This window comes from Thermobia domestica, chromosome 8 (assembly GCF_964235325.1).
Source record: "Thermobia domestica chromosome 8, izTheDome1.hap1.1, whole genome shotgun sequence".
NCBI classification, from domain to species: Eukaryota; Metazoa; Arthropoda; class Insecta; order Zygentoma; family Lepismatidae; genus Thermobia; species Thermobia domestica.
The window spans coordinates 121,478,744-121,499,280 of NC_137461.1; the positions used below are offsets into that span (position 1 = coordinate 121,478,744).

The window sequence follows — 20,537 nt, forward strand, 5'->3', positions numbered from 1 at the left end:
ACACATTGAATATGGGGATATATTTTTTTTAAGGTAAATAATTTTAATAGATAGTTAAAAGTCGTCGATAGCAATAAAAATATAATATTTGTATTCGTAATTTCTAAGTTATTGAAAAATATAATCCGCGTCACCTGAATTGGCGTATGGCAGCAGCCAATAACTCGCAGTACGCAGTTACCAAACCGTCAGTGACGAACCTAATCATTTATGATTGTCCACTAAAAATTGCCTAAAAAGGACCTATAAAAAAGACCTAAAAATATATTTAAAAAAAGGACTGAAAAACTGAAAAAAAGGCCGTAAAAATCAGACCCAATCTAATTAGAATTGCATATTGAATGAATATAACGCTCAAGAAATACAAGCTTCTGGTAATATACAGTATACAGTTGAAAGAAACATTATCAATAGAAGAATGCTTTGCTTTGTCGTTCAATTTGCATTACTGCTTCTGTTGTCCAGGTTAAATCCTACATTTGAGTACTTTTAGAAGATAACTAGAAGCCGGACACTTTTGGAGAATTCTAACACTCTGAAATTATAATTGATCTGTGTCAGTTGGCACATAATAAAAATATTTAAATATTTGGAGCTTTAAATTGTAAGTAAAGAACAAAATTACCTACAGCCTTGAGCAGCAAGACGTACGAAAATAAATTTTTATTAGGCCTTTTCCAGAGCAGCTCAAGACAAAATTTTCACCTATGCAAGAGATTTGTTGCTCCTTTCCTAGTCCTAATCTATGGTTTACATTTTATTACAGTGATTTTAATAATTTCGAAGCCATTTTTCAGAAGGAGGTAGGGCGGGTTCTAATGCGATTCTGACTTGCAACACAATCTCAAGCAGCCAATAGCGTATTTAATTTTTTTCGGCGGGATATGTACTAAAAAGGTCACAAAATCTCCATTTGCAGATGCGAGAAAATGATTAAAAAAAAAAGAATTCGAGGAGGGCTTTCAGCCTAATAGTCCCCCTAAATACGCAACTCCAAACAGCCGATACGGTCTGCGCGAAGTTTCCGCAATTCAACTCTAAACATGCAACACATACCGTAGTGCTACGAAATTCCTATTTTTAAGCCTTCTTATCTGACTTATGATTGTTTCACATCTGGTCTTATGAGTCCAGTCGTTGAAGAATGTCTTATCTTTTGAATTTTCTTTACTAAAGAAAAGATTTTTAAGAGTTGGTGGTGATTCGAGTTAATGGCTAGTTTGTCGAAAGATGAAGTCCAAAAAAAGATGTTAAGACCTATGAAAAGCTTAGAAAAAGACCAATAAACAAAAATACGCCGAATAAGGCAAAAAAAAAAAAAAAAAAAAAAAAGGACAAATAAAATTGACAATTTTCTGTCCTACAATGACCCAAAATGAACATATATTTTGTTTAGCCTCGTCTTCGGGCACTTGTGAAAAAGAGGATTTTTCCTCAGCTTCCGGGCCCTAATAATTACTATTATTTATATGTTATTCTGTCGTTAGTAAATAAATTAACTTAGAATAAACTATTGAATATTTTACACTTCAAAATATTGGGGGGACTCGTCCCCCTCGTCCCCCCTCCAGAGACACCCGTGGTTGAGATATCGCTGTAATTGCAAACAAATGATAATGCTTCGAGAAAGCTGACAGTTATTTTACCGGACAGTTCGGTTTTTGACCTTCTTGTCCGATGTCCGGTACAACTTCAAAACCGGACGTTAAATGTCAGGTAATTTTTCCTCCTACTAGTTCTATTCTCTGTTCTATTCAGATTATTTTGGAGTGATGAAAGGAATCGTTCGTCGATGAACATGGTTAAAGCAGAGTTTATAATTCGTTTTGATATTGACCTGTCGTGCACCTAATTTGCTCAAGGGTTGAAGACAGTAAAATTTACTGAACTTATCAAAAACTGCTAAAGGTAAAAAAAAAAAAAAAAAAAAAAAAAAAAAAAAAAAAAAAGTACATTTCAAGAGCGCAGCTAGCACTGCTTCATCCTCAGTTATATCTTCCAATTAAATAATGCATTCAGATCCAGTAAAAGTATATAGGCATTGTGACACATTACCAGCTCAAGACTTATTTTTCAAATATATTTTGTGCATGCCGTAATTATATTGTCAATTATGTTTGCTTTTCTATTTTAAACACAATATATTATTGATGATAGACTACAAAAATTACATGTGCCGACTCAAGCGAAACTGGAATAGACCCTATGCAAGTTTAATAAATGCTTCAAAAGTAACTAGAGTTCGAACTCCGAATCGCTCAATTTTATGTGAAGAAACCACCTTTAGGTTGTTCACATTTTGGACGAGCGATGATGTCATAATGTTAAGAGTATCCGTACTCCAGCAGGGTGGCCGGTATTTTCGTTTTCAGAAGTTGGCAACCCTAGGCGCGATATTGTCCACCATAGTTCACATGGCCTGTGATAAATCATTAATGATATTGGACTTTATATACAATATGAGTTATCTTCTCTACTATCTATTGGTAAGTTAGAAACAACAATTTAGAAGAACACCGTATTTTGACAGGACAAAATTTGAATGATGCCGATTCAGTGATGTACGTAAAGGAATTTCCGAGTTTAAGTCTCCCGTCCACTTTAACAAAATATGATGATAAAATAACATTTACTTAGAAGCTTTAACCGTTTCCTTTCGATAACGTTTCTGTATACCCTGTTGTACTGATTCCATTTTTAATGTGTACTCGGAGAAAAATGCATAATCCAGTTGGCATGTAAATGCTGTTTTTACCAGGTTACGCGCGTCATCACATTAAGTAATGTTGTTTCGTTCGTAGCACGATCTACACCACTGTCCAACGAACATTTTGTATTCTTGGACCACCATTTCAAATCTAGAATTAAACCCATACCCATTCCGACGGTGGTAACTTACGTATATAATGTTGTTACCATTTTCCTACGACTGTCCCCTCTTGGTTCTTCCTAAATCTGTGACTCCCTACCTTACGAGAGTAATAAGACGTAATATCATTCTGTGAGAAGGAAAGAGAGGAAAGATATTTTTAACACGACGCCGAACTCCAGACTTGGCATGGTGTTCCCACCTGCTGTACTTTTATACATGAAATTACATTACTTAAGGAACGCACCTGCGTAAATAAGATATACCCGCACGGAAATTCTAGTCCTTTTTTTTTTTCAGTGTAGAATTTGCTTATCTCGTAACTGGTAAATTAGTTTCAACAATTTGTTTGATCAAAACAAGTGCAAATAGTAGGGATAAGTAGTAGAAACTTTAGAAGCACAAAACCAAAAATACTGGTGGAGATAAGCCAATCTGTGCTACTAAAGAGCTTAGGGAAAGATTAAAATGAACTCTGAACCTTAAAATCCTAAATATAATGTATAACTTTGACTCTATAATAATTGAAGCTACTAATTTTGTAAACAGATACCAATTATCAAATTTGCAAACAAGGCCGCAGCACAAACACCAGTGACAGCCTTCTTGCTTACAGCTTCCTTAACGACTCATTTCTAACATTTTAATTGGTCGATTTTGTCGTTTCCTTGGATAGGAAAAGAGGGATCAGCAGATCCTTAAAAAAAGAAAGAAAAAAATTAGAAAATATTGTTTGTATATAGAATGATGATGCAATGGTTATCTCAGTCGAGTGTCAGGCAGATACTGTGTGTGTGTATATGAGTATGTGTGTATGTGTGTTGTACTGTATGTGAGGGACAAAACGTTCTGATTGTAGCGCGCAGAGTTGACCCTGGGCTAACAACGAACAACCTATTATTCTTCCCAATTGCGGCTATCACGCAGTGAGCACGAGAAGCTCTCTTTAGCCTTGTAAGTAGCACTATTTTTTCCTTCGTTGATTTAAGGATAAAATACTCTTTGAAATAGTTTCTAAAGGTTGAATTTCCTTCTGGAATTTTCTTTTGAGAAAATGACAAAAGGTGAGGTAATTGTAAATGTAATTTAAGGTTTTCGTTTTTTTTTTTTCTTTCTTGTCTTTTTGTCTGAATGGTTCAGTTTAAAATAAGTGCAAGGCCACCATATAATAACTTTCACACTCAAATTGTCTTTCCTGTCTGTGGATTTTTATTTATTCCCAGGGTTCTTCCGTTTGTTCCCACATCCTTTTTCCACTAATTATTTCAGCTTTCATTTGTCGTCTGTCTTCTTTAACCAAAAGGACATAACCGTGGGATGTTAAATATTTCACCTTTTTTTTTAATTAATTGGTCTTAATTATGCTGCAATGTAGGCTAGAATATTCTCAATTTATAACTGGCATATTTTCTTAATTTGCAGTTACCCATATTCTCACATTTTGATGCTACAATATGTTTCATTTCTTACATTTGTTTACTGTGATATCCTAGAGTTATATTTTATTCTAAAGAGGAATGTGTTACCACATGATTTCGAACCTGAGACCATCATTATCATCGTAGGTATTTTACTGAGAAAATTAAATGCAGTCTTCAGCTAAATTCTCCACCTTCAGTACGATTTTTCTGTTTTAATATCATCCATTAACTGTAGACTCTTTCGCTACCTTTTTCTTAGTCTTAAAACATACCTTCTAGCACGTCCTTCATCCCAATGGGAGAGCAGAAATTTTCAATTTCACTATTATTCTTTTTCATTAATCATCTCCTTTAACCTAATGGACATATATAGAATGCTTTAAACTTTAAACAAACGAAGAAATAAATAAAAATTATCTCGTGTTATAGTTTCTTCATCTTGCCCAATGTCCAAACCCGTTTTTCATCTTATTTTCAATTACATCGAAAATTGTTCTTTTCCCGTTACTATTTGTAACATTTCCTTATTTGTTATCCATTCAATCCAGCTAATTCTCTCCATGCTTCTCCACACTCATCATTTCCAAAGACTCCACTTTTTTAAAAAAATCGTTTTTATGTAATGGTCATGCTTCTGACTCATTGAGTACAAAACATTTTATGACTTTTTTTATTTACCCTTTTAGTCAAAGACCAACGAAATATACCTGAGACACAGAGAACGAAAAGGAAGTGTATGGAACTCAAATTTATCTCATATTTGAGAGATGGAGTCCCTACAAAGAATAAAAAAGCTGGAATGGTTAGTTATACAGTAGTGTATAAATCCACGCGGAAGAGAAGTGCAAGAAAGATAAATTAGATTGAAGTAAAATATATTTTAAAAAGCAAATGCAGTACATTTTTGTTACAGGATTCATAATATACTATTTCTCAAATTATAATGGTGTCATTAGTCAGTAGTCTAGTTATAAGGGAGGAAATTCTTTATTAAAACTATAAAATAACTTCTAAGATCGTCCTTGGATTAATATTAACGTGATTTCCAGGTTGATATAGGGAGAAGTTTGAAGTAGTACATCTTTTATTGAGGATGAAATACTAAATGCTTATCACATACAATTCGCACATAGTGTATGTGAGTTCTTTCTTACTTTTTATACGTACTTTGCTCATATATATACTGCTTGACAAATGCTAAGGAACAGTGCCAGTTTTTAGAATAAACAATGAAAGAAGAAATGAAACGCAGTACATATACAGTAGAGACAGTGTTCAATTATTATAATGGAAAATGGTATAGATTGCGTCACATGGAAAAAGAAGAAAACGAAAAAAGAAAAAGATGCTATTTGGAGCATGTCCAAACAGCCACGTAAAATGGGTCTACCTCAGTAAGATGTGTGACCTCCTCGGACACCAATGCACATTCTGCATCTGTTATTCATACTGCCTACTAAACTAGTGAGAAGTCCTTGGGGGATATTGTCCCACTCCTCTAGCATGGCGTTTATTAGTTCTTGCACGGTTCGGGGAGTGGGAGTTCGTTGAGAAACACGTCTGTCAAGGACATCCCAGGCATGTTCAATAGGATTGAGATCCGGAGAGTAAGCAGACCATTGCAGATTTGTAATATCTTCGCGTTCAAGTGTTTCCAATACTTCAGCGGCCCTGTGTGGGCACGCATTGTAGGGATGGTACCGAGACCGAGACTAGTCTCGGTCTCGTCTCGGTCTCGTCTCGAATTATCGAGACGAGACCGAGACCGAGACGGACTTTTATATACCGAGACGAGACCGAGACCGAGACGGACTTTGAAATACCGAGACGAGACCGAGACCGAGACAGACCTCTATAGATCGAGACGAGACCGAGACGAGACTTAGGTCAGTCTCGAAAGTCTCGGTCTCGTCTCGAATATTGATATAGATAAATACTAAAATTTCCTTCACTCAAAATTTGTTTCGTTGCTGTATTAGATAATATAAGAACGGTTGACTGATGTACATGGGCGTATTTAGGGGGTGGTTATCGGGCTCAAACCCCTCCCGAAATAAATTTGTGATAATTTTTTGCATTGCACGTACAGCGCAAATGTTTCTCACTCGTTCCTCAAGCCTCTCCCGAAACAAAATCCACTGCTGATGCGAATAGAATTCTCTCTCTCTGTCTCTTTCCCTCCCTCTCCCTCTCAATCTCTCTCTCTCTCTTTCTCTCTCTCTCTCTCTGTATATATATATATATATATATATATATATATATATATATATATATATATATATATATATATATATATATAATATGGTCGCGGTGCCACCCAGGTCCGCCCTGCATGGGTTCCCGGGGCCCAACTTTAATTTTAAATGGAAGAAGGAGTGAGTGGTACCTCGTTCGATAGATCTTGAAAAACTAAAAAGCGTTGTGGCAAAAGATCTTTCATATCGGGCACTGTATTCAAAATGGCTGCCAAGACATGTTGCTTCTATCATATACAGTAAAACGTGCAGTACCACTAATATGAAAACGGTTGAACATAAATGAACCGAACAGAAACTCAAACAGGAAATGTCATGTGGCACATCGATTGATATTGTCGCGGAGACTCCCAGGGCCATCCTTCATGGGGGCCCAGGGCGAAACTTCAAAATTGTAAATGGAAACATGGGGTGAATACCTCTTCGACATATCTTTAAAAACTAAAGAGTGCTGTTGCAAAAGATTGTTCATATGGGTCACCGTTTTCAAAATGACCTCCAAGACATGGTACCTGCATTAGGTAAAACGTCCAGTATCCAGTAATATGAAAACACCAGAACAAATATTCGAATAGGAAACCACAGAGGTTACTTATCATTCTATAGCTCGGGAATGTTGCAACAGTCGAATAGATAATTAGAGTGAAAGTGCCATAATGGAAAGAAACAAATCTAACTCCTAGAAAATAATCGCTCCAACCTCGCTCCGTAAGTGAGTGTATCGCGAAGGATCAGTGAAATTGCAAATGAGAGCCTTAGTTTTTGCAAATTGTATCTACGAAACATAGTTATTTGAAATGTGTTTTTATAAGAGATAAATGTCTCTGTAGTGGGATAAAGTATGTAAAATTCTTGTTAAATGGTACCTTCCATTTTGATTGCAGGCAATAGTTTGATGCAAAAATGAATCAACTGAAATGCAAAACCAATTTGTCGAACAATGCAATTTTAGAACAATGTTTACAAACGTTGATTTTGTTCAACAGTCGTCTGCATGATATTGGTTCGCTTCTTTTCCTTCTATGTCTTCTTGCATGTGATAGAATATGAGTTTCACTGAGATGTCCACAGTTACATTCCGAATAACTTTCAACGGTAATTTCAGTTGTGATCCTTAGTAACGAAACTGTACATACTGATGCAGATATGTCCCAAAAATCTTGCACGCAATGCGTTAAATTATCAGAGGCGAAGGGGCGGGTAAAATGTTGTTAAACTTGAATTTCACCTTATTTTTATTCACCTTATTTCACTTTATTTTTATTCATTATAATACCAGTCATTTGTATACACAAGTGTTTCAGACAAACCATATCTATTGCAAATAAAAAGTGAGGTTCTCATTTGATATTTTACCATTCATTCCCGCTTCACTTACTTACGGACAGAGGTCGGAAAGATCATTTTTTATCATTTCCTCTTTTGCATCATGTCAATTATACTTTAATAATCTTTTTTTTCCGTTGCATTGTATTCGAGCCATGGAATGATAAATACCCTCTGTGCTTTCCTATACGAGTTTTATTCTATTCATTTATCTCCAACTATTTACATATTAGGGGTCTAGTGGTACTGGACGTTTTATCTGATACAGGCTCCATGTCTTGACGGCCATTTTGAAAACGGTCACCGATGTGAAAAATCTTTTGCACAGCACGTTTTACTTTTTAAGTATCTATGGAACGAGGTATTACTCGCCCCATGTTTCCATTTAAGATTTTAAAGTTTGGCCCTGGTACCCCATGAAAGGCGGCCCCGGGAGGCGCCGCGACAACACCATTCGGTGTGCCCCGTGGCATTTCCTATTTGAGTTTTTGTTCGGTTCATTATGTTCAACCGTTTTCGAGAGCCGCGGACACAGTATATGATCACAGTATATCACGTCTCATCATGCAGATGCTTCCAAAAGACTTAAATGCTTATAACGCTATTTACAACAATTGTTATTTCAAATCGTTTCAGAGATACCAAACACATTGGTAGTGATTGTTTTACTGCTTAAAATGACGCATTTTTATTAAATTTTTATAATGATTATTGCTTTCCTTTGCTTCTATAACATTACAACAGTTTTTGGTGGTTTTAATTACAAGTCGCAGTTACATTATTTTAAGCAGTGTTGCCCACTTAAATAGATAGCTAAATGTTATTCTAAATATGTGCAAATGACGTAGATAAACTGCAAAATATTTTAAAATTACTCGTAATTTGTTTTATGGTGCAAGAATGCTTTCAAGAGACGATGTTTTTCATAGTATTTGGGCTACTTATAATGTTAATGTTTAAATCTTCGTTCCAGCAACACATGTAAATGCAAATTGTAACTGAGATTAAATGTAACTGATGCATTTTCAGTAACACTAGTTGTTCCCCTTAAGCCTTAGGCCTGGTGTACACTTTAGATTAAGATCGTGCTTAATTAAAAGTTCTAATTGCACCCTAATTACATTTCACTTGCTTTAGTTTGACCACCGACCACCTCAAACTCGATCCATACCATATAACTATATGCAATTATTCAAGAACTTACAGTTAGTAATACACAGTGTTCACATTTGTTTTGTTTTGTTTTAGTTTAACGTCCCACAGTTATGCTAGGGCGGCTACAGGAGACGTGGAGCTAATGATTATAGTGGAATCCGAACCACTTCGGTCGATCAACTTTACCCCTACCGGAAATCGAACTCGGCACCACGCGAACCGAAATCAAAAGTTCTAGCCGCTAGACCAATTGGGGGTCCTCACATTGTGTTGATTTAAATCATTCAGTCAGTGTTGTCAGATTCGATGATTAAAAAGTATTGTGTCTGTACTCCGAAAGTAGCAAATTCGAACTATTTGTAGCCCAAATATATAGAAATGAATACTGATGGTGCTAATGAAATAATTTAATATGAGCTGGAAAGTGTGCTGGACGTATTGCAAAAAGAAATTTTGATCGACGGACGACAACAATTCTAGACTGGATACCACGAGACAAAAACAGCCTAGGAAACCTCCGCATACAAGAAGGTGTGACGAAATCAAGAGCCACTGGAGGAGTAACCTGGAAAAGAATTGCCCATTAGATAGTTGTGGAGAAGACTTGGAAAGACCTTCATCCAGCAATGGATTGATAATGGTTGATTATGATGATGGTGATATTTTATTATATCTGGACCTCGGAGGTAAACTAAACCAAGTCATAATTTCGTAATTTTACAGAAGCGAAAAACTGGTTCCTCAACTAAGACTAAATATATAACTTTTACTAGGTAAGGTAGGGTAAAAATGGATCCAAAATTTAATGAAAATCATAGAGCGAGAAAAGTATTTTTGACTATTCAATCCATCATGTTGCAGCAAAACTACGAAAATTAATACAAAAGAAAACTAGAAAGTTAAGAATAACTTGTTTTGGCGAATGAGAAAAAATAGATACAGATAACTCGAATTATCTGTATACTATAGTGCGTCCAGTAAGAGAACGTCTCTGACAGCTCGCAGTGACATTGCCACTACTCGCGTGTCAAGGTTTTTTTCGGTGCAATTGTAGTGGCAATTTAATTAATGGTATAAGACAGAGTGATCGTGGTTGGTAACACTGGTATCAAAGTAGGGGCTGCAGTGTCCCACCGCATCTGGTATGAAACGTCAGAGACCATCTCTTGTTGGCCGTGCTATAATATACTTATATAATATGTATATATTATAAAATTTCAACGTAATAAACGCAAGATTAGTTTTCTCAAATAAAGATTGCATGCACCGTTGAGAGCTCAAGAATAAGATTAATCTATGTTACGGCACTGGATATGTGCTTACGTAATGCATTACGACCTTATGAACTAGTATAAGAACAGAATGCACTTAAAATTAGACGCGAACTATGCGAAACATCGGACTTTAAATCTAACTTGTTTTGTGATCCAACTCGAAACCTCACATAACAAAGATGAGTGTAGTAGCTCCCACCACAAGGTTCAGGACGTTCGTGTTATAAAGTGTCAATTAAACACGGAGATGTGAAACGGTAATAAAGCATTTCATCAATTTCAAACAAAATACGTATATTGTAGTAATACTTTACCCTATTTGTTAAGATAATGAACGTTATATTCTGTTTTTAAAATTACAGTCAAAGCAGAATGTATTGAATAACGAGAAATTGTAAAGTTTCAATTTCGGTACGATTAAATACATTCGTGCTGCTATGTGTTGCGTTATCCGTTAGGAGGTATTGAACAATTCTGATTCAAAGGAAGGAAATAAACTACTGTATAGTACTGGAGTTAATTTAATACAGTTTAATTGTATAGGCAGTTCTGAGGTTACGTAAGACAACGTCTATTGCTGAAAGTGAAATATGGGTTCTATTCGGGTTTTAGGGTGATATACACACTAATCATTGAACCTAGAATAAAAGCATTAGCACTAGCAAATTAGCTATGAAGAGGTACACCATACCATAATTCTAAGTCAAAATGAAAGGAAAAAATAAGCGGAAACGACAGACTGTACGAGAATAATACTTTCACTATTTTAATTTCACACTATTTATTTCGAGACTTTCGAGACTTTCGAGACGAGACCGAGATTTAGTACTCGAGACCGAGATCGAGACAAGCATCTGTCGACCGAGACGAGACCGAGACCGAGACTGTGATTTTTTACTCGAGACGAGACCGAGACCGAGACCGTTATTAATCAACCGAGACGAGACCGAGACTGTACAAAGTCTCGTCTCGTCTCGTCTCGATACCATCCCTAACGCATTGTCATCCATAAACAGAACGTCCGGATCTTCTGCACACCGAAGATCACACAGATTATTCCAAAGAATCTCTCTGCAATACCGCTGTCACGCCACCTCGCTCAAAGATGTGAAGTTGAGTTTTGTTGTTGTGCATAATGCACACCATCACGTCTTGGCCATAACGATCACGTTTATGAACATTTTATTGTGCATAACCCGTGTTCTACGCTCTCTCTACAGTAACTGGTTGCCAGAATCACTTGTCACAGTGAAACGGTATTCGTCGGAGAACATTACTCTGGATCACTGATGCTGATCCCACTGTAACCGCTCGCGACGATGGCGTTGTTGAAGCGGGATGCATTTAACAGGCTTCCGTGATACAAATCAACCTGATTTAAGCGCCGCTAAATGGTTCTGGAAGATACATGTGTACTGGTAGCGGTTGCAAGGTCTGCAGCTGTCTGGTGCGGAGTGCGCTGTCTGTTCCTTTTCGCCACTACGTATACATATCGATCATCTTGACGTGTGGTCTTTGTTCGACGACCAACGACATCCTTTCGCATCGAATTTCCTCCTTCCACGGTCTTTTTCAATCGCGAGATGACACTTTTTGACACTCCCGTTGCTGCCACAACAATGGCATTTTGACCAGTAGCCAGCTGTCCAACTACACGTCCACGACCGTACACACTCAAATGCTGTCTTGAAGCCATTTTGCACTTAATCATTGCCCCATCACACTGAATTTCACTCAACTGAGTTCCAGCACCTACGAAGCTATTTACGTCCAACACCTCACTGCATGCACTTTCGACTGAATGCAGAGCTTTTGTCCACTACCTTTTATACAGACAACAGGTTATATTCTACTACGCCCTCTGCATTGCATTTAACTGTAATTGGTTGGCTGCCGGGAATGCTACGTGACACAAATCAGTTGTTCCTTAGCGATTGTCAAGCAATTGTCATTACATAGGACCTATTTCTGCAAAATAAATGTGAGAAAATCCTGAGAAAGTCAGCACTAGGAATTAATTTAATATACATACAAGTGAGTTCTATTTCATACTACTAGTAGATTTCAAAACTATGAGAAGTCAATACCGAAACCGGAAGAGATTGAAATGAAATCTTTAAGTTTTACGTCCCACGCCTATTCCGGTTAGGCTGAAGGAGACGGTGATGATGAAAAATGATGAAATGGTGAGATGAAGAAAGTGGGAGGAAACGGGAAACCCCGAAAAAACCCACGCACACTGTGTTTACCAACCACAAAGTTAACTTGGTGCAAGCTGGGATCGAACCAAGGATCCCATGCACCAGAGGTGAACGCTCTACCACTGAACCACCACGGCCCCCACCGAAACCGGAAGAGTAGATCTACAACTTGCAGTTGCAAGTGAGGTCAGAGATGCAACCAATTCTTCAGACGTAGAATTCACACAAAAAAATGTTTTATTATATCTCTTATAAATCATTACTATATAAGAACCAGGGGCGGATCCAGGGGGGGGGGCAATCGGGGCGAGTGCCCCCCCCTGAAGAGGAAACTTTCTTATTTTATATATATAAATAAAATCCACCCCAGAGTTTGGAGCCCTTAAAAGTGGCATTTTGACAACCCCCCCCGAGAAGTCGGTCCTGGATCCGCCCCTGATAAGAACAATAATGAAACCGGATGTTGTACTACTATTCACTACTTCTGACTTCAATTGAAGAATGAGAACTGAGATTAAACTTATTCTTGGGGTGTTGAATCCATATCTGAAAGCAAATTCTTGTGACTTTTTTGCCGCCTTCGGTCTATGGAAATCAAAATTAAAACTGGAAGTGGTAGTATTAAAATCGGAAATTCAATATATCCACATGTTATTAAATCTATATTAGAAAACTATTTCTCACTATGTATTACCGTTTTCTTCACTATGGCATTCAAAGTTGATCGAAAATAATAGTGGAACAAAATTATAAAATTCAAAGTCAAATATTCGTCGGAAGCTAAATCCACATCAGAAAGCCATTTCTTGCTATATCTTACCATTTCAGCTCTGGTTTATGTTGAAACAGGAAATGGTTACTTCCGGTAGTAAAATGGGACTAAATGATTCGTTTAGAGTTTTAGCGTCCCTTTTCAGCACGAAGGCTATGTAAGAACTTTTACAACTTTTATGTAGGGTCCTAATCATGTGAGCTCTAACCGGGAATCGAACCGCGGTCTCCCTCATCAAAGGCACGCACGTTAACCATATACTCACGAGAGAGTTCATAATAGGGGGAAATAGAGTTGGTGATGAAACTAATCCATGTGGTACTAAATCTACATCAAGAAACTGCTTCTCGTTATCTGTTAAAGTTTTCTCGCTATGTCAACCAGTGTTGAAACGGGACATTGTAGATTTGGACCTCTCTGTTTGTATAGAGGAATAAAGGTCGAGATGAAAGGTATTCTCGAGACACGGAAACCATGTCGAAAAGCCATTTCTCGCAATCTTTTACTGTTTTATTGATACTAGATATCTGTCGTCAGACGGACGGACGTAGCCGTCCTATAAGCCTTCCCATATTTATGCATAGCAATAGTTAGGAAATCTACATTTACATATATCAAACTAGAACAGCAACAGCATTAAGGCTAGTGTTGCCACGAGACGAGACAGACTACTTGTCCCGTCTCGAAAATGAAAACGCTGTCGGGAATGGCCAAGATTGAAATTGCCAGTGGTCATATAGATTGCAAAAGGAAAATCCCCTTTGTGAGAAAACATGTTGAAAAGCCTTCATAGAAAAGTGTCCTCTGTCTATTGAATGAAACAATCGTGATACATGAGCTTCCAGGAATATCATCCTTAATGTCTTGTCCCCAATTCCCCTTGCTGTAAACTGAGGAATTCTCATTTTTTTTTTTATTTCTGGCTGGAATGATGACAAACAAAATCAAAGACAGGGAAGATTTTTACAAGGTCAAGAAACCGAACTACCACCACCATCTATTCAATTTGAAAACTGGGTAAGGTCTACACTTGTCTTTATTCTCTGGTGGCGGTATTCTTTTTGCTATATGAACCGAATACGGCAATTGAAGTATGTCATCTTGCAACTAAAGTTTTGTCTTCTCTCTCTCTCTCTCACACACACACACACACATACACACACACACATAAAAACGCACTTTTACCATTTTACCAATCGCTCGCTTATTATACAGCAGTCATGTTGTAAAATTCACCTCTTCGTTTGGAAGGCGGGCGAACGACAAAAGAAGCAAAGATATTATCGAGGAACCCTTCAAATTGTTTGCTTTCAGCAAATTTATGATACTAATAATAACACTTTAGGTAAAGAAGTTTTACAGGGGGACCTTCGTTTTGTTACGCGGAAATGTTTGATATGACCAGAGTGCGAAATTGCCCTCTGCTTCGAGAGGAGGGGAATACTTCCCTTTCCTAGTGAATAATATTCATTAGGACCTGAATTATCTTCAGAAATTGTTTCTTACAGGCGCACGAAACCTCTCGAACTTGATAAGTGTAAAGAACATTTGGTATAATATTCATGGAACTCCGTTGAAAGCAGAAAATATCATGAGAATGATCAAAATTCGAACATTGAAGAATATAATTAACAGAAAAGAAATAGGATACCCAAACCATATTTTTAAACCTGCTATAAAATGTATATCCTATATTTTTACTAATTCCTTACTCCCATGAAAGTATCCTGTAGAGGATATTCTCTCCATTTTTTTCAGACTGAAATCCTTTTATCCCGTACGATTCCCCCCCCCCTGACACAGTACGAAAAAACAAATGTTGTTAAAATCCATACACATGACCCTTCCGGAACTCAACCCGGGGCCTTCAAGCCGATGGTCTATCGCCGCAGACCGCTCGGCTTGGTATGAAGATGTACGTTGTATGATTGCGAATAGATCCCGACAATATAAGGAACTTTAATCCAAAATGGCCACCCAAAAATCAACTTTTTTTTTAGCCATTAGCTAATCTGGGTGTACTGTCATGAGTTTGTTACACAAACGGGGCAAGCACCACATAGTCGCACACACCCCGCGGTTATGGGAACAGATTTGAACCATGGAGATGAAGACTGGCCCCAAGCATTCTTTCGTCCGATGTGTATTTCAGCCCCCATTACTATGGCACTTTAAGTAGAGCTTAGTGTGCAGTAACATATAAAATTTCAATCAAATACTTTCCATTACTCAATAAAATTATTTGGTTCCGAGCTTTTTTTTTTAAAAAAAAAAAATAATTGCAACAAATCTATATATGCTAAAATGGAAAGTAGTTTTTGGATTGTTATGGGTTAACACTGTGAAACCTAAAGGCTGGAATATATGAAATCATAGTGTACACACATATCTATCTCTCTATTTATCTATATATCTTTCCATCTCTCTCTCTCTCTCTGTATATATATATATATATATATATATATATATATATACAGACACTATAAAGCAAGTGGGCTGATAGTATACGATAGTGTCGGGGATGATGACACCTTTACATCGAACTTTGCTTGTCGTGTAAACATTATTTAACATTAGTGTCTTCATCTTCGACGTACCTATGAGCAATTTACTGTATATTCGTGTATTGAAACTGGTGAAACAAATTTCAATGTTTTAGAATGAAAAAAAAGAAGAAGAAGAAGAAGAAGCCAGGGTCGAGAAGCCTCAGACAACTAACAGCAGAGATATATTATCTTGTAAACTATTTGTCCTTGCCTTGTGAGCTTATTTGAATTTATTTTTAAGACCTTTAGGCAACTTTGGCCGAATGGATGATGATGGGAAAATTAGTGGAATGAAGAAAGTGGTAGGATACTAGACAACTTCGAGAAAAAACACACATTCGAAAAATGAAATGATATGAAATGAAATCTTTGAGTTTTACGTCCCACGGTTATGCCGGTTGGCTAAAGGAGACAGTGATGATGAGTAATGAATGAAATGGTGGAATGAAGAAAGTGGGAGGAAACGGGAGAACCCCGAGAAAACCCACGCACACGGTGTTTGTCAACCACGAAGTTCACTTGGCGGAGCTGGGATCGAACCCGAGACCCCAAGCACCAGAGGTGAACGATCTACCACTGAGCCACCGCGGTCCCCACACACATTCAATGTTTGTCCCCCACAAAGCTCACATGGCACTAACCGAGATCGAACCGACTACCACATTCACCAGAGGTGAAGGCTTCACGGTGTAGCTACCGTGACATTTCTTGTCTTGTGTGTTCTGGGTAATACTTGTAACTTACAAGGGAAGAGAGGGAGATTATATATCGAAGTGGAAGATGGTTTATATACCAATCGAAAGCACTAATGAAGCCTATTACCAAACTGTAATAAAAATTTTCCGAATGCATATACTATGCGAGTTATATGGATATACAGAGTGTCCAGATAATCCGTTACCACCCCTTGAAATCGCAAACGATAAGACAGATGCCAAAACTCGAAAACATGTGTTTGATCATTTTAAAAGTACAACGTATCAAAGTAAAAATTCTTGTCACAAGGCCACCCGCAGTGTACTGGGCGGGGTCCAACTCAAAAATTACAAAAGGTAAGGGGGTCAAGTAGCATATCGTTCGAAACTTCTTGGGAAATGAAAGAAGACGGAACAAGTCTCAATACTCTAAAATTACCCTGTGCAAAATGGCGGCCGGTCAAACTGTCAGCAAAAACGTCATTGTAAAGTCGATGGCCACCCCCCAAAAAATCCTGAAACGGTGAGGCAGATGTCAAAACAGGAAAACATGTGTGTCATCATTTCAAAAGTACAATGATTGGAAGTAAAAATATTTGTCTCAGGGTCCTCCACCATTTCCCAGGCGGGGTCATGTTCAAATTGTTCAAATGGCAAGGGAGGTCAAGTAGCACATCGTTTAAAGCTGTTATTAAATGAAAGCAGAAAGAACAAGTATGGACGCTCTACGATAATACTGTGCAAACATCTTGCATTTTAGTTGTTCTTTCTGTAACCGGGTTTTAGTTTATTTTCACTTTAATTCTTGTACTCAACGGAAAGAAAGGAAATGCCCCTACTGTGAGATTCTGCTCTTTGAGCCCAATAATATCTAAATAAAGAAAAAAATAATAAAATAAAAGCAAATTAAGACATAAAGAAAAGAAACGACAACATTTGACATCTTTGAGTATAGAACTGACTAGTTAACATATAATGTACTTCCACGAACATAAATAAGTAGAGGTTGGAGCCATCAGAAGTAAAGACTCTTACCTCTACTTATTTATGTTTATGACTGCACAATAGTGGTACTTATGCTCGTTATCTGGTTTATCAATTATAAAATGATTCAAACGAAAGAATCCTTGCACCAGAAAGAGTAAATACGTACAAATGTCTCAGAATGAAAACAAGTGCCGATTGCAAAATGGAAAGTGAACGTGCTCAGAAAATCGAAATGAAGATGTACATTTTGACCGGCCGCCATTTTACACAGGGTAATTTTAGAGGATCGAGACTTGTTCCGTGTTCTTTTATTTCTCAACAGCTTTATTTGACCATGTTTCCCATTTGAAAATTTTGAGTAGGACCCCGTCTGGAACCTTGTGGAGGACACTGGGACAAACATTTTTACTTTCAATCGTTGTATTTTTGAAAAGATGACACACATCTTTTTCTTTTTTGACATCTGTCCTACCGTTTCATTTTTTTTTCTTTCTTTGGAGGGTGGCCATAGACTCTACAATGACGTTTTTGCTGACAGTTTGACCGGCCTCCATTTTGCACAGGGTAATTTTAGAGAGTTGGGACTTGTTCGTCTTCTTTCATTTCCTAAGAAGTTTCGAACGATATACTACTTGACCCCCTTACCTTTTGTAATTTTTGAGTTGGATCCTGCCTGGGACTCTGCGGGTGGCCCTGGGACAACAATGTTTGCTTTGATACATTGTACTTTTATAATGATCAAAAACGTGTTTTCCAGTTTTAGCATCTGTCTCATCGTTTGCGATTTCAAGGAGTGGAAATGGATTTTCTGGACACCCTGTATATTCATATAACTCGCACAGTATATGCATTCGGAAAATTTTTATTACAGTTTTGTAATAGGCGTCATTAGTGCTTTCGATTGGTATATAAACCATCTTCCACTTCGATATATAAGCTCCCTCTCTTCCTTTGTTAGTTGTATCTTGATTAGCATGGTGCAGCCTGCTACATTTTACTTTCGTTCCCATGGTATGCTGCTATATTTTTACGAGACAAGACGAAACAAAACGAGACGCGACGAGACGAGACGAGACAGAACCTCTCGAGACGAGACACGAGACGGGACAAGCACATTTTTTCGAGACGAGAAGTCTCGTCTCGTCTCGTCTCGTGGCAACACTAATTAAGGCATACCTCTACGGATAATAATTACTTTTTGTGTGTTTGTAAAGAACTCTTCCCGCCTGTACTCCTTACATGTCTGTTTCTTGTTTTCTTAGGACTCTACAATCTTGGAAGCAACAACATCGATGATAATTGTCAGCTAATCTAATATTTTCTTTTCAATTTTCATTTGATAAAACTGATATTTAAAACAAGTCTTCTGAAGGATCCACAAACGTTTCTAGCTGACTGCCAATTCGATTCGTCTTTAGTTGAAGCTTTTCATGCCGAAGAGAAACATATAATAACTTCGGGTCAAGTTTGCAAAGGTATCAAGCATTAACAATTCATCTACGTCTTGCATATATATACACAACGGATTAAAAATATCTAACTTTTATATTTAAGCAATTTGATTACCCTGCTTTTCCTGCTGACATGGCGTTTCTGAATCTTATTGTTTTCATCATAGAAGCTCGAAAAAAAAAGGATAAAAAGAAAGAGTAATTGTTGGGATTTCCACCAAAAATTTCATCATATAATATGCATGTTTTTTTTTTTTATTTAGTTTTCATCTTCCACGTCTCACTCATTTCATTAAATCTCTAAAGTTAGACACCGCATTGTTTTGTATATCTTCTCTATTTTGGATACCCGTCAAAATTCTTAGATGAACTTTATGATGGACAGTTTCGAGAATTTCCAGAAGAAAAATTACCAAAATGTTCTTGTAGTACAGTTAAAATTCCAATAATACATTTTCTTCGATTGTTATAGTCAGGGGTAAATGTTAATCTGAAAAGGTAGGGGGACGCATAACGTCAAACCGTCCTCCGTGCCTATCTTTGCCCATTACATTTTTTTAGAAAGCGGGGGGACGCCACAGATATTTTCTGGAAGTGGGAGGACGACGTCTCGCGCATTCCCCCGCGCTTTTACCCCTGGTTATAGTAGCAATTTTGCTCAAATAAATGGAATACTTATTTGAACAAAGCAATTATTTTTCGACACTTCTTTATTTATCAGTATAATATTAAGAATAATGTGCTGAGATTGGACTTGTTCACTGTGTTATTCATCTTTTAGGAATGGATTGAATTGAATTTTAGTATCCGTTTTAGCAGCGAGGCTATATGAGACGTGGACCTACAGCTTAAGTGGGAATCCGAATCACATAAACCACCGAGAATTGAACGCAGGTATCCTACGCCAAAGACGCGTACGTTAACCGCTTAGAAAAGAGGGAGTTCTATTCATCTTTTAGTTTTCTTCTTAGAATATATGTTGTTGTTAGGAGTAAGTGCCTCAACGTTACGGAAAGACAAAGAAAAATACACACAATCTGCTATTTGATACAGCTTTTTTTAAATATTGAACTATCTCTCTACACAGCGCATCATTCACCTATGAATATGAATCTCCTTGGCGTCCCTCGCAACATCTGTAAGTGTCCCTTTACAGACACAAGTGAAAGACGTATTGATAAAAATAGTCAAGGAGTACCATAAAGAGGAGATTTTTTTCCATAATTTTTTCAAATCTCTCACCGTTTACAAGATTCAGCCTACTTTCGGTTGGAGTTTTCAATTCATATATGATCAGTTTTTTCTTTCTTCTGGCAAGCAGTATGTATTAAGCAAATACATTACATACACAATTAATTATAATGTCAGTGATATATGGTATTAATCAGGCAAAACACTCTAAAGCAATAAAAAAATCATCTTAACCTGGAGAAATGGTTATCCTTCGTTTTTCATTATCATTTGACCATGAAACAAACGCCTGTGAGATATAGAACCCCCATATACAAGTATGTTGTGTTGTAATGTAAACTCATAGGATATGATGCTTTACTTTTTTAAAAAAAATTCGAACACTTCCAGTGTT

The 20,537-nt window shown here is 37.2% G+C and overlaps 1 long non-coding RNA gene across 2 annotated transcripts in view; it reads left to right on the plus strand.

Annotated features, from left to right (window-relative positions):
• Nucleotides 1–3,623: 3,623 nt before the first annotated feature.
• LOC145693183 (uncharacterized) overlaps nucleotides 3,624–20,537 on the plus strand; it is a 48,259-nt gene continuing 31,345 nt past the window's right edge. The window contains exon 1 of one of the 2 annotated variants that reach the window (XR_014132724.1): nucleotides 3,624–3,933. This is a non-coding gene — a long non-coding RNA (uncharacterized LOC145693183). The remainder of the gene's footprint in view (nucleotides 3,934–20,537) is intronic. The other variant, XR_014132725.1, reaches the window with a different exon arrangement.